The following is a 13,130-nucleotide window of genomic DNA, read 5'->3' on the forward strand; positions in this document are numbered from 1 at the left end:
GGGAGAACTGTGCAGCGGAGCGGCAGCCCCTGACAGAGGACAGCTGCAGGTGAGCTGTCTACAAGGGTGGGGGCTGCGGTCTAAAGGAGGGCCCTTCTGTCTAAAGGGGGGGGGGGGTGTTGTCTAAAGGGGGGTCCCTGCAGTCTAAAGGGGGGTTCCTGCTGTCTAAAGGGGGGGTCCTGCTGTCTAAAGGGGGATGCCCTGCTGTCTAAAGGGGGGTGGGGCTGCTATCTAAAGGGGGGGTCTTCTGTCTAAAGGGGGGGGGGGCTGCTGTCTAAAGGGGGGTCCTGCTGTCTAAAGGGGGGGCTGCTGTCTAAAGGGGTCTGTAAAAGCAATGTTCTGCAGTCTGCATATACACATGTGTATAGGAGTGCTATATAAAAAAAAAGGAAAAAAACATTACTTTTACTTCTCCCCCAATAAAAATTAGCTCCCCCATTTCCTATAGCTATACAAAAAAAGTTAAATAATTATTATTTTTAAATATTTGATACTACCGCATGCTAACTGTCTGAACTATTAAAATATTAGCGAATCATTAACATTTTTTTTTTTTTTTATAGTTTAATAGTTACCCATGCGGTAGTATCAAATTACGCTGGTTTCTGTACAGGATCATTAATAATGATCCTGTACAGCAACCGGTTTAAACTTGAAAAAAAAATAAAAAATTATAAAATTGCTGCTATTTGGTCACATCACATGCTAGAAACTTTTAATATGGCCATTGTACATAGTTTTTCAAGTAGAATCAGCTGAACCCCTTTTTTATGGCATTTTGACATTTTTTCCAATTAATCGATTAATCGATAAAATAATCGACAACTAATCGATTATTAAAATAATCGTTAGCTGCAGCCCTACACATGGCCATCATACACACATACACAGCTTCTATACGTATATACACTGCCACTACATATACACACACTGCCATCATACACACATATACAGCCACTATATACACATACACTGCCACTGTATATACACACACATCCATCATAAATATATACACTGCCTCTATATACACACTGCCCCTTTATACACACATGGCCATCATACACACATATACATCCACTATATACACATACACTGCCACTGTATATACACACACAGCCATCATACACACATATACAGCCCCTATATACACACACTGCCACTGTATATACACACACATCCATCATAAATATATATACACTGCCTCTATATACACACACTGCCCCTTTGTACACACATGGCCATCATACACATACACAGCTTCTATATGCATATACACTGCCCCTATATATACACACACTGCCATCATACACACATATACAGCCACTATATACACATACACTGCCAATGTATATATACACACACACACAGCCATCATACACACATATACAGCCACTATATACAAACACTGCCACTGTATATACACACACATCCATCATAAATATATACACTGCCTCTATATACACACACTGCCCCTTTATACACACATGGCCATCATACACACATACACAGCTTCTATATGCATATACACTGCCACTATATAGACACACACTGCCATCATACACATACACAGCTTCTATATGCATATACATTGCCACTATATAGACACACACTGCCATCATACACATATATACAGCCACTATATACACATACACTGCCACTGTATATACACATACAGCCATAATAAATATATACACTGCCTCTATATACACACACTGCCCCTTTATACACACATGGACATCATACACATACACAGCTTCTATATACACACACTGCCCCTTTATACACACATGGCCATCATACACACATACACAGCTTCAATATACACACACTGCGCAGGGATGTGGAAATCCTATCGCCCAATGCCCGGGACATGTAGTTTCGGGCGCTGGGCAGGTGAATTTGTCATAGATTTAGCCCTGTATTGGACAAGCAGGGACAGACCGACTTCCCCCTTATTTTTCTTTTATGCCGGTGTGAGGCGCAGGAGCCTATGCAAGTCTGAACCTCACACCGGCGCTCATGGTGTATGGAGGGGGCGGTGGCGGCCCTCAGCTGATTTCAGTAGCCGGGAGCCGCTGCTCAGAGCCTCCCCAGCCGGTGTGAGGGGATCTCACCTCACAGCTCCTCCCCTCCGCTCTTCAAAGTTTGCCGAAGCTAGAGCCAGGAGGAGCGAGGGTAGAGCCCGAGGTCGCACGTCTGCAGGAGATGATTAAGCCACGCCCCCTCATCCCCCCTCCCGGAGTATGGAGAGCTCAGCTCTGCATAATACAAGACAGGGGGAAAATGAGGACGTACACAGCTCCTCCCCTCCCCTGCTCTGTCTACACAGGACCTAATTTATAACGGGGAGGTTTCAAGTTTTCACAGGGGAAAATACTGAGCAGGGGGAGGGGAGAGGACATGTGTGAGGAGACATACTGCACTGCACGGGCTGGGGATTTCACCTCACACCGGCTCAGGTGGTTGTATATGTATGTAATGTATGATTGGGGGGGGGGGGTGTATCAGCGGCAGGTATATGTATGATGTGTGCATATGTATGGTGTATGTGTCATGTGTATATATGATGTGTGTATGTGTAATGTTTGAATGTAATGTATGATATAGGGGGTAGTGGCAGGTGTATGTATGATGTGTGCAAATATATGGTGTGAGTGTATGTGTATATATGATGTGTGTATGGTGTATGTGTGTATGTAATGTATGATGTGGGGTGGGCAGCAGCAGGTGTATGTATGATGTGTGCATATGTATGGTGTATATTTATGGTGTGAGTGTATGTGTATATATGATGTGTGTATGGTGTATGTGTGTATGTAATGTATGATGTGGGGTGGGCAGCAGCAGGTGTATGTATGATGTGTGCATATGTATGGTGTATATTTATGGTGTGAGTGTATGTGCATATATGATGTGTGTATGGTGTATGTGTGATGTGTGTATGTAATGTATGATATAGGGGGCAGTGGCAGGTGTATGTATGATTGGGGGATTCATCAATCTTTATAGAGTAATTTTAAGTGTATTTTCTTGCGCAAAATCTTGCGCAATGATATTTTCTGCGTTCTTTATGTGCGTCTTTTTTGGTGGAACTTTTCTACAGATATCACCCTTCGGGTATACCGTAGAGCCATTTTTCCCATAGACATCGATTTACTAACTGTGTTTTTTTTTTTTGGACGCACAAAAAGAACGCAAGTGTCATTTTTTTGCGCAAATATACACCACCTCGGAGGACATGTACCAAAGTGTGTATTTTCACACAATAAGGACTGAAACTCCCATCATAGACAGACTCTGCCCATGATGGAAGTTATAGTCCAGGGGCTGAGGTGCAGATCGCACTGGGTCATTATCCAGAGACCCGCTGCGATCCGCATTTATTAACTGTAAAAGCCGGCGATACATGCGGCTTCACTGCGCTGACACTTCTATATACACTGTCATAATTCATAATCCCCGCCGCCTAGAGAGGAGAGCTCTGATTGGTCAATAGCTATTCTCCAATCAGAGCTCCCCTCTCCCGGCAGGGATTATGAATCTTTACAGTCTATATAGAAGCCGGTGGCAGCGTGATGTAGCTGCATGTACCACCAGCTTTTTAATTTAAATGCAGATCGCAGCAGATCATTTTGGAGATTTGCTGCGATCCGCATTACATCAGTGGCTCCCCAATTTAACCTGTTCCTGCAGAATGACATATATAAATGTCATGATGTGCAGGTAGTTCGCGGATCAAGACATTTTTATATGTCATGCAGTTAACCCGGCGATCACACGGGCTAACTGGCAGAAGTCCCGCTGTTACAAGCGGGGGACAACTTCTGCAAGCCCCCCCAGGACCAACTGTGGATGGTCTTGGTCAGCGATCATTGTGGTTGGTCCCTGTGGACCAATCACAGTGATCGCTGACTCTGGGGGGTTAAAGTTCAGATCCGCCGCTCTTCCAGCACCTAGAAGTCGGGTAGAGCGGGGGAGGAGGATCCCGGAAGCTGCGGGGGGCCGCGGCACATACCTGCTGTGGGACCGGCGGGGACGGCATGGACCGGGGACCGTCTAGAAGGCAGCTGCGGCAGGTAAGTGGAAGTAGCAGTGAAGATCGCCGTAAAGTGATATTCACTGCTGCTTCTAGTAGTTTCAAAACTACAACTCCCAGCATGCCCAGACAGCCTTTGACTGTCTGGGCATGCTGGCAGCAGGGGCGGATCCAGAGTAGAGTCTCGGGAGGGGCACTATTAGAGTATTTTGTGTTGGCGGACAGAAAATAAGATGTTGCTTACGGAACTTACAATATTATTAAATGTATCATACAGTCCTAACCTTGTTTAAGACTCTTAGGCCATGCTCACATGTCAGAATAATAATCAAATATACCAATTGCCACAGAATGGGAAAGTGCTAAAGAAGTTTTTACCATTTAAAACTACAGCTCCCAGTCTGACCTAAGCAGTGGTAAGGGGATGCTGGGAGTTGTTGTTTCACCCATCATTACTGCAGAACTTCTTCAGTGACTCCAGCTCTGATGGGACACACACAGGAGGATACAGAATGATATCAGTGACTACAGGTGACATCTTCTCTATAGTCTTTCCTTATCTAATTCAGATGCTACATACCACCGGGACTTGTTCCAGCTAAATCTTCTCTCTGCAGAACTTGACGCCCAGATGGCTCCTCACTATGTCAGCGGATTCTGATCCTTTATATGAAAATAATAACTATTATAAACCTGCCAGACACTGTATTCTTCGAATATAATACTGGCACATACCTTCTGAATATAATTCTGACACACTGTACCCCAGAATAAACAACACACTGTACCCTCTGAATATAATACCGCCACACACCGTACCCTCTGAATATAATACTATCATATACTGCACCCTCTGAATATAACACTACCACACACTGTGCCCTCTAAATTTAATACTAGCAAACACTGCACTCTCTGAATATAATACTACCACACACTGTGCCCTCTGAATATAATACTACCACACTGTGCCCTCTGAATTTAATACTACCAAACACTACACACTCTGAATATAATACTACCACACACTGTGCCCTCTGAATATAATACTACCACACACTGTGCCCTCTGAATATAATACTACCACACTGTGCCCTCTGAATATAATACTACCACACACTGTGCCCTCTGAATATAATACTACCACACACTGAACTCTCTGAATAGAATACTAGCACACACTGTACCCTCTGAATATAATACTACCACACACTGTGCCCTCTGAATATAATACTACCACACTTTGCCCTCTAAATTTAATACTACCAAACACTGCACTCTCTGAATATAATACTACCACACACTGTGCCCTCTGAATATAATACTACCACACTGTGCCCTCTAAATTTAATACTACCACACACTGCACTCTCTGAATATAACTTGCTGTGCAGTGCACCCTCTGAATAAAATACCCAAATGTTTTGTGGCCCATAAAAAAACGTACCACCCCAGAAATTTCTCAGAATCTACAATATACTTCTGAAATGCAGAACACTCTGTGCCTTCACATATAGTAATAATGCCCCATCTTGTGCCCCTACATATAATAATTATGACCCGTCCTGTTCCCCTCACATAATAATGCCCTGTGCCCCTAACATATATTGCCCCCTGTGCTGTGCCCTTCACATATAATTCCCCCGTTCTTTGCTCCTCACATATAATGCCCCCATCATGTACCCCTCATGTATAATGCCCCCATCATGCACCCCTCACATATAATGCCCCGTGCTGTGCCCTTCACATATAATGCCCCTGTTCTTTGCCCCTCACACATAATGCCCCCATCATGAGCCCCTCACATATAATGCCCCCTGTCCTGTCCCCTCAGGGGGCATTATATGTGAGGGGAACAGCACAGGGGGCATTATATGTTTGGGGCACATGACAGGAGCATTATATGTGAGGGGCGCATGATGGCACATTATATATGAGGGGCACAGGATGGGGGCATTATATATGAGGGGCGCATGATGGGGGCATTATATGTGTGGGGCACAGCACAGGGGGCATTATATGTCCGGGCAAAGCACAGGGGGCATTATATGTGATGGGCACAGAACAAGGGGCATTATATGTGTGGGGCACAGCACGGGCATTATATGTGAGGGGAACAGCACAGGGGACATTATGTGTAGGGCACAGCACAGGGGAAATTATGTGTGGGGCACAGCACAGGGGGCATTATATGTGTGGGGCACAGCACAGGGGGAATTATATGTGTAGGGCACAGCACAGGGGGCATTATATAATATAGTGCCCCCTGTGCTGTGCCCCATACATATAATGCCCCCTGTGCTGTGCCCCATACATATAATACCCCCTGTGCTTTGCCCCCCACACATATAATTTATATGTGTGGGCACAGCACATGGGGGCATTATATGTGAGGGGCACAGCACAGGGGGTATTATATGTGTGGGGCACAGCACAGGGGGCATTATATGTGAGGGGCATAGCACAGGGGGCCCCCCTGTCATGTGCTCTTCACATATAGTGCCCCCAGTGCTTTGCCCTGCAGCCCCTCACATTAAAAATTCCCCCCTAAGTTTTTAAATCCCCCTCCCCACTCCTCCTGTACGATATAGTGCCCTTAACAGTGGCACATATTCTATCCCCCAAATCCCCTGGGCCCTGAGCATACTCTTAGTACTTACAGTATGCTGGCCGCGGTGACGGGATTTCCGGGCGCCGGCGCGATGATGTGACGTCATCGCGCCGGCCTGCAGTGGATCGCGTCCCCGCAGCTCACACGCTGTGTACTCACAGCGTGTGACAGTCAAGGTTAGTGAATGGTGGAGCGGTAGCTTACAGCTTCGGCTCCACCATTCTAGGGGGCAGCAATCTCGGGGGGCCACTGGCTGGGAGTTGCAGCTTTGCAACATCTGGAGGGCCGCAGTTTGGACACCACTGTGCAGTGGTCTCCAATCTGTGCTCTTCCAGATGTTGCAAAACTACAACTCTCAGCATGGCCAGACAACTTCCAGCATGCCTGGGCAATCTGGGCATGCTTGAAGTTGAAGTTTTGCAACAGCTGGAGGCACACAGGTTGGGAAAAACTACAACTCCCAGCATGCTCAGACAGCCGAAGGGAATGCTGGGAGTTGTAGTTTTGCAACAACTGGAGGAGAACAGTTGGGAGACCGCTAAGTAGTGGTGTCCAAACTGTAGCCCTCCAGATGTTGCAAAACTTCAACTCCAAGCATGCCCAGACTGTCCAGGCATGCTTTGAGTTGTAGTTAGGCAACGTTTGAAGGGCCAGATGTTACAAAACCACAACTCCCAGCATGTCTGGACTGCCTGGGCATGCCGGGAGTTGTAGTTTTGCAACAACTGGAGGCGCGCTGGTTGGGAAACATTGTCTGTTTTCTAACTCAGTGTTTCCCTACCTGTGTGCCTCCAGCTGTTGCAAAACTATAACTCCCAGCATGCACTGACAAACCGTACATGCTGGGAGTTGTAGTTTGGCAACAGCTGGAGGCGTACGGGTTGGGAAACACTGAGTTAAGTAACAAACTTTCAGTGTTTTGCAACCAGTGTGCCTCCAGCTGTTGCTTAACTACAGCCCCCTATGATGGGAGTTGTAGTTTAGCAACAATTGGAGGCTCCCTTTTTAATAACACACTGCATTATGTGCGCTCTTCCCAGGGGAGAGCACAAAAAATGTACTAGCCCATAGTTCTTGTTTTTCTCTTCATTTCAGATGCGTGAATGCGGAGGTCTACTTCAGATTCGGTGGACTTCAACGATGACCAGCATTTTTTTTTATTTATTTCAATAAAATGGTTAAAGAGGCCTGTGGAGGAGTGATTTTTTTTTATTAAAATTTTTTTTCAATGTGTCCTTGTTTTTTATAATTGAATTTTCAGGGTTAGTAGGGGAAGCTGTCTTATAGACAGAATCCATTACTAAGCCAGGGCTTAGCGTTAGCCCCAAAAACAGCTAGCGCTAACCCCCAATTATTACCCCGGTACCCACCACCACAGGGGTGCCAGGAAGAGCCGGTACCAACAGGCCCGGAGCGTCAAAAATGGCGCTCCTGGGCCTAGGCGGTAACAGTCTGGCGTTATTTAGGCTGGGGACCCTGGTAACGTCAGGCTGTTGCTGCTTGGTTGGTATCTGGCTGATACTGAAAATAGGGGGAACCCTATGTGTTTTTTTATAAATAAAAAAAGTGTGTGGTTCCCTAAATTTTTCAGTATCAGCCAGATACCAACCAAGCAGCAACAGCCTGTGGCGGTAGGTACCGGGGTAATAATTGGGGGTTGGCATTAGCTGTTTTGGGGGCTAACGCTAAGCCCCAGCTTAGTAATGGATTCTGTCTACAAGATGGCTTCCACTACTAAGCCTGAAAATTCAATTATAAAAAACACAACACAATGAAAAAAACATTTTATTTAAAAAAACACTCCCCTACAGCCCTCGTTAACCCCTTTATTGACATTAAAAAAAAAGAACGCTGTTCATCATTCCAATCCACAAAATCTGACATAGTCCTCCGCATTCACGTATCTAAATTTAAAAGATAAAAAAAAATATTTAGTAAATTTTTTTTGTTTCCACACACAAGCAAAAATGCAATAAAAAAACACAAGAAAAACTGACAAAGCGCAGGAAAAAGCTGGGACAGTTTTTCTGGCGTTTTTTATGATGCATAAAAAGTCTCAATGGAGCTAGCTACAGCTCTCCCACCGCTAATAGCCTGGCATGCTTCGATCGCTGTGGACGGCTATTAATCCATTAGATCACCACTGTCAAAGTTGACAGCAGTGTCTAAAGGGATCTTATAACCACCCCTAGTGGTCTAGTGGAGTGGATCATACTATTTTGGTTGAAATTATTTTATCTACCAGGACAAGTGGATTTTCTTGAGGGACAAGTAGATTGTGTTCCGCTTTAGTCCCTTGGACAAGTAGTTGTTTTTTTTTTAAATTTCCACCCTCCTGCTGCCACATTATACACACATGGCCATCATACACATACACAGCTTCTATATACATATACACTGCTACTATATAGACACACACTGCCATCATACACACATATACAGCCACTATATACACATACACTGCCACTGTATATACACACACATCCATCATAAATATATACACTGCCTCTATATACACATACACTGCCCCTTTATACACACTGCCATCATACACATACACAGCTTCTATATGCATATACACTGCCACTATATAGACACACACTGCCATCATACACACATATACAGCCACTATATACACATACACTGCCACTGTATATACACATACAGCCATCATAAATATATACACTGCCTCTATATACACATGAACTGCCCCTTTATACACACATGGCCATCATACACATACACAGCTTCTATATACATATACACTGCCACTATATAGACACACACTGCCATCATACACACATATACAGCCACTATATACACATACACTGCCACTGTATATACACACACATCCATCATAAATATATACACTGCCTCTATATACACATACACTGCCCCTTTATACACACATGGTCATCATACACAGCTTCTATATGCATATACACTGCCACTATATAGACACACACTGCCATCATACACACATATACAGCCACTATAAACACATACACTGCCACTGTATATACACACACCCATTATAAAAATATATACACTGGGGGACATGTATCATTATTTGTGTATGGTAGAAGCAGTTTACCCCTTTTCCCGAATTCTAAATTATGTGCAGAAGCTCTAAATTTATCAATTAAGCGCAATGAGCTTCATAAATTGCGGGTAAATATAGTCATCTCCTCAATCCACTCTTTGGAAAATAGAATCAATGATTTAGAGCATCTTGCTACGTTAAGTCCAAGATGGTTTATATTTGCGCAAAAAAAAAGCTCTTGCGGCAAAATTTTTGGTGTAAAGGAAAAGTACGCAGTTAATAAATCCATGTGTACTCACTCCAAGGTACCCTGATTCAGCAACATCTGGAGGACATGCTCTACCAAAACGTGCGCAAAAAAATGCGCAAAAAAAGGGCTTGGGCAAAATTTTGCGCAAAAAAATACACACAAAACAGGGGTAAAATCTTTGATACATGTCCCCCACTGCCTCTATATACACACACTGCCCCTTTATACACACATGGCCATCATACACACATACACAGCTTCTATATGCATATACACTGCCACTATATAGACACACACTGCCATCATACACACATATACAGCCCCTATATACACATACACTGCCACTGTATATACACACACCCATCATAAATATATACACTGCCATCATAAATATATACACTGCCACTATATACACACACTGCCCCTTTATACATACATGTCAATCTAACACATACACAGCTTCTATATGCATATACACTGCCACTATATATATATATATATATATATATATATATATATATATATTGTGAGACAGTGACAGGCAGAGTTATTGAGGGAATGTATATTTCTCCTAGGATGCTCTCCTATGCTGCTTTAGGCAGCTTGTGGACAGATACGTGTCACCGAAATGCCTGGGTTTCGGTGAAGGAAAACCAAAGTTATGTGTGTCAGTGATACTATGTTACTGGCACATTCTAGTTGTAGTATAGCGGATCCAACCCGCTTAATCCGGGTTGGTTTTTCCTGGAGTGACCAAGTGTCGGGTGGGAGGTCACTCCCACATACCAGGTGAGGCTGATTGCAGGCTCCATAAACCTGGGATCTGCAGGCCTGTGTGCGGTTGCTGGAATACTAAGAACCATGATGTAAGTGGCCGTGGGCTACTGTTTTGTGTCACGTTCGGGGGCACCTAGTGTGTCTCTAGTATAGTTAGGGTCGTACCTTGTTTAGTCAGAGCTCAGCCGAGCAGGTATTTATTTTGTATGTTTGGCCTGATGTTAAGGCCGTATTATTGTGTTGACACTTAAAATAAACCCAGGCACAGCCTGGACTTGGACTTTACCTACAGTGTCCCTGTCTCTACTTGTGAAGCCCAGGCTGCCAAGCGACATTTGATCCTGTCCCTCTCACAATATATATATATATATATATATATATATATATATACACACACACTGCCATCATACACACATATACAGCCACTATATACACATACACTGCCACTGTATATACACACACCCATCACAAATATATACACTGCCTCTGTATACACACACTGCCCCTTTATACACACATGGTCATCATACACATACACAGCATCTATATACACACACTGGGGGAGATGTATCAATGTTGTTGTTGGTAGACGTTTTTTCTCCAAATTTATCAAACTTGTGCAAGCCCCATGATAAATTTCGTGCAATGGTCTAAATCTCCACAAAGTTCTATTTGTAGACCTGTTCTACACCTCACAGGAAAAGTGGTGTATCCTGGACGCTGGGCTTTTGTTCTATTGTTTTTCAGGATTCCACTGAGGTTTTTTTTTGTCCACCAGCAAAAACGCCTGAAAAACGGTCCCAGCTTTTTTCTTGGGGGAGATTTATCAAAAACTGTACAGAGGAAGAGTAGTGCAGTTGCCCATGGCAACCAATCAGATTGCTTCTTTACAAAAATGAAAGGAGCAATCTGATAGGTTGCTATGGGCAACTGCACCGCTCTTCCACTACATAGGTTTTGATTAATCTCCCCCCTTGTGTTTTTTCTTGCATTTTTGCTGGTGTGCGGAAACAAACATTTTTGTACCCTGTGTGCATTTTTTTCACTGCAGGTACTACTCCATGGATCGGATGCAGAGCGCCCGCCCTACGGAGTGTAAGGAGGTAAGTAGTGATGTATAGCATATACATATACAGGGTGCAGAGCATCACTACTTACCTCCGCCCGCTGTATAGTATACAGGGGGCATAGTGTATCCATGTATACTATACAGGAGCCCAGCAAGGAAAGAGTTAACCCACACTGCAGCTCTGAGTTAAATCTTTGTGCGCTCTCCTGTATATACAGCCATCTATAGATGACTGTATATACAGGATACAGTAGGCAGACAAGAACAGTTGGAGGCTCCCTGTTACACACTGCAGTATGGGCGCACTCCCCAGGTGAGATCGCAAATGATGTCCTAACCTTTTTTTTTTCTCATTTCAGATACGTGAATGGGGAGGACTATGTCAGAATCAGTGTATTGCGATGATGACCAGCTTTTTTTTAATGTCAATAAAAGGTTTAATGAGGGCTGTGTGGGGAGTGTTTTTTTTTTTTTAACTACATTTTTTTTTTCAATGCCGGGCTTAGCGTTAGCCAAAAAAACAGCTAGAGCTAACCCCCAATTATTACCCCGTTACCCACCGCCACAGGGTTGCCGGGAAGAGCCAGTACCAACAGGCCTGGAGTGTCAAAAATAGCACTCCTGGCTGGGGTTATTTAGGTTGGGGAGAGCCAGTAACAATGGTCCTCGCCCACCCTGGTAACGTCAGGCTGTTGCTGATTGGTTGGTATCTGACTGACACTGAAAATATGGGGAACCACACACTTTTTTTTATTACAAAAAAAAACAACACATAGGCTTCCCCATATTTTCAGTGTCAATCAGACACCAACCAATCAGCAACAGCCTGACATTACCAGGATGGGCGAGGACCATTGTTACTGGCCCTCCCCAGCCTAAATAACCCCAGCCTGTTACCGCCTAGGCCAAGGAGCGCTATTTTTGATGCTCCGGGCCTGTTGGTAATGGCTCTTCCCGGCACCCCTGTAGCGATGAGTACCGGGGTAATAATTGTGGTTAGCGCTAGCTGTTTTCGGGGCTAACGCTAAGCCCAGCTTAGTAATAGATTCCGTCTACAAGACGGCTTCCACTACTAAGCCTGAAATTTCAATTATAAAAAAACACAACACATGAAATAAAAATGGATTTAAAAAAACACTCCCCCACAGCCCTCGTTAACCCTTTTATTGACATTAAAAAAATGCTAGTCATCATCACACTCCACCGAATCTCAGGTAGTCCTCTGCATTCACTTATCTGAAATGACAAGAAAATAAAAACACGAAAAATGGGTCAGTACATTTTTGGCGCTTTCCCCTGGGTAGAGCGCACATAATGCAGTGTGTTCCTAAAGAGGGAGCCTCC

At 44.2% G+C, this 13,130-nt stretch overlaps 1 long non-coding RNA gene across 2 annotated transcripts in view; it reads left to right on the forward strand.

Annotated features, from left to right (window-relative positions):
- Positions 1-12,232, forward strand: part of LOC130356620 (uncharacterized) — a 227,812-nt gene extending 215,580 nt beyond the window's left edge. Inside the window, exon 3 of one of the 2 annotated variants that reach the window (XR_008888946.1) lies at positions 12,146-12,232. This is a non-coding gene — a long non-coding RNA (uncharacterized LOC130356620). Of the gene's footprint in view, positions 1-7,742; positions 7,757-12,145 lie in introns of those variants that run through there. The other variant, XR_008888947.1, reaches the window with a different exon arrangement.
- Positions 12,233-13,130: the final 898 nt, after the last annotated feature.

The sequence above is a fragment of the Hyla sarda genome, chromosome 2 (genome assembly GCF_029499605.1).
Source record: "Hyla sarda isolate aHylSar1 chromosome 2, aHylSar1.hap1, whole genome shotgun sequence".
Taxonomy (NCBI): Eukaryota; Metazoa; Chordata; class Amphibia; order Anura; family Hylidae; genus Hyla; species Hyla sarda.